The sequence below is a fragment of the Cricetulus griseus genome (assembly GCF_003668045.3).
Source record: "Cricetulus griseus strain 17A/GY chromosome 1 unlocalized genomic scaffold, alternate assembly CriGri-PICRH-1.0 chr1_1, whole genome shotgun sequence".
Taxonomy (NCBI): Eukaryota; Metazoa; Chordata; class Mammalia; order Rodentia; family Cricetidae; genus Cricetulus; species Cricetulus griseus.
The window spans coordinates 172,334,534-172,337,638 of NW_023276807.1; the positions used below are offsets into that span (position 1 = coordinate 172,334,534).

General features: G+C 44.3%; 1 pseudogene; it reads right to left on the minus strand.

Moving 5' to 3' along the window:
- Nucleotides 1–272: 272 nt before the first annotated feature.
- Nucleotides 273–595, minus strand: LOC100756971 (annotated as a pseudogene).
- Nucleotides 596–3,105: the final 2,510 nt, after the last annotated feature.

A 3,105-nucleotide genomic window follows, 5' to 3' on the forward strand; every position in this document is an offset into this window, starting at 1 on the left:
AAGATCATGCTACTAAAAAAGTAAGAAACTATCTCAGCTTCAGGGGGCTGAGGCAGGAGGATTTCAGGTTCAATGCCAGCCTAAACTATAGAGTGAGATCCTGTTCCAGGCCATGCAGGACACATTTCTTCCTTTATTAATTAATTAATTAACTAATTTTGGTCCTGGTTCTATGCTATATGGGAAATATTATTTTAATCAAAAGTGGCCAATATTTTTATTATATATTTCTTTTTTTTGCAAGCAACAATGTTTATTGAGGTTGGGTGCCATCAGTCCTTCTTGGTCGCCTCCTTCCGCGTGGCCACCAGCATGTTGCTCAGCTCCTCCCGGATTCCTCTTGGTGCGAATGTAAGTGCCCACCCTCTTCTTGATGAACTTGATGTGCGCTTATCCTTGGACACCTTGAGCAGCTCCATGGCACGCAGCTCTTAGGGCGCGAATCCACATACCTCCCGGATCATGTCCTGCAGGCACGAACTTGGTGTGCTTGGTGAAGTGCCCGCTGTGCTGGCTGTGCCTCGGCTTGCTGACGTTCTTCGTCAACCTTGTGGCCCTTGTTGAGGCCCACAGCCATGAGATAATGCAGGGCCATGGCTGCTGCTCTCCGATGGTGGCCGCAACAGAATATATATTTCTTTTTAATTTAGAAACAATCTTATTTTACATATCAATCCCAGTTCCCACTCCCTCCCATCTTCCCATGTCCCCAACCAACCCCCATCCCACCCCTATCCACTCCCCATGGAAGATGAGGCCTTCTATGGAGGATCATCAAAGTCTGTCACATCATTTGTGGGAGAGCCTAGGCCCTCCCCTGTGTATCTAGGCTGAGAGAGTATCCATCCAGAGGGAATGGGCTCCCAAAGTCCATTTGTGCACTAGGGATAAATAGTGGTTCCACTGCCAGAGATCCCATAGACTGCCCAGGCCTCCTAACTGACACCCACATTCAGGAGGCTTATTTCAGTCCTATGCTGGTTCCCCAGCTGTCAGACTGGGGTTCCTGAGCTCCCACTTGCTCAGGTCAGCTGTTTCTGTGGGTCTCCCCAGCATGGTCTTGACCCCTTGGCTCATCACTCCTCCCCCTCTACAACTGGATTCCAGGAGTTCGGCTCAGTGCTTAGCTATGGATGTCTGCTTCTGCTTCCATCAGCTACTGAATGAAGGCTCTAGGATGGCATTTAAGGTAGTCATCAGTCTCATTATCGGGGAAGGGCATTTAAGGTAGCCTCTCCACTGTTGCTTAGATTCTTAGTTTGGTTCACCCTTGTGGATCTCTGGACATTGTCCTAGCGCCAGATGGTTCCCTCTATTAAGGTATCTCTTTTCTTGCTCTCCTCTGTTCTTCCCCTGACTCAATCTTCCTGATCCCCCATGTTCTCCCCACTCCTCCTCTCCCCTCCTCTTTCTCCTGATCCCACCCCCACCCTGTGCTCCCAGGAGATCTTGTCCTTTTCCCCTTCTTCTCCAGGGGACCATGTATGACTCTCTTAGGGTCCTCCTTGTTTCCTAGCTTCTCAGGAGGTATGAATTATAGGTTGGTGATCCTTGGCTCTATGTCTAATATCCATTTATGAATGAGTACATGCCATGCTTGTCTTTCTGTGCCTTGGTTATCTCACTCAGGATGGTTTCTTTAATTCCATCCATTTGCCTGCAAATTTCAAGATTTCATTGTTTTTTCCTCTGAGTAGTACTCCATTGTGTAAATGTACCACATTTTCTTTATCCATTCTTCAGTTGAGGAGCATCTAGGTTGCTTCCAGGTTTTGGCTATTACAAATAATGCTGCTATGAACATAGTTGAACTGATGTCCTTGTGATATGAATGTGCATCCTTTGGGTATATGCCCAAGAGTGGAACTGCTGAATCTTGAGGTAGACTGATTCCCATCTTCCTGAGAAACCACCATACTGATTTCCAAAGTGACTGTACAAGTTTGCACTCCCACGAGCAATGGAGGAGTGTCCCCCTTTCTCCACATTCTCTCCAACATAAACTGTTGTTGGTGTTTTTCATTTTAGCCATTCTGACAGGAGTAAGATGGCATCTCAGAGTTGTTTTGATTTGCATTTCCCTGATGGCTAAGGATATGGAGCAACTTTTAAGTGTATTTTAGCCATCTTAAATTCCTTTATTGAGAATTCTCTATTTAGTTCTGCACCCCACTTTTTAATTGGATTAGTTGGTGTTTTGGTGACTAGCTTCTTGAGTTCTTTGTGTATTTTGGAAATCAGCCCTCTGTCAGATGTGGGGTTGGTGAAGATCCTTTCCCATTCTGTGGGCTGCCGTTTCGTCTCCTCCATTATTCTTATTACTAATACAATCACACACTGTTGAATGGTCTTCCAAATGCAAGCCAGATTTTTTTATGTGTGCAAAATTGGTTTTATTCATGTTAAGACAAACTAACATGTACATTCTTGTGTCCTTTCTTCATCCTTTTTTCATTTTTGTTTTGTGTTTTGTTAAGAAGGATGAGTTCTGAATGTCTAAAAGGAAAGTCTGCAAGCTGTTTATGAGCTTGCTCAACAGCTGTCACTTCTCCCAAGCTCATAGCTTATTGTGAGGCTCAGCATCAGTTATTTACTTGTGAGGGAACTTCTGGCTGTGGTGAGTTCTACAAGAGCATAATAGGTGAGCATACATAAATAACTATCATCTAATCATGCGGAGCATGGACTCTCCTCCTGTCAGGTCAAGGAATCACTGAAGTCTTACACATACTGTCACTGGGTGGAGCTGTCAGACCTACTGTCATGGGTGGTTTTTTATCCAAGATGCTGCTGAAACACCTGATGCCCACTTACTATGTAATTTCCTTTATTCAGTCTTGGCTGCATTCTGGAAGGCAGAGAAAGGCAAGTGCCTGATCCATTGTCAGTGCAGAGATGTGTCCTTTCTTTGCAACAAGTTTGTGCTATTTTCAGATAGGTTAAAAAGTCTAAGTTACATGATAATCTCTTCAAAAACTCATTCTATCTGTCTTGGTCAGTGGTCTATTGCTGTGAAGAAATAGTATGACCATGACCAACCAAGAGATGGTATAACACATATGAAAGAAAGCATCTAACTAGGGCTTGAGCACAGTTTCAGAAATT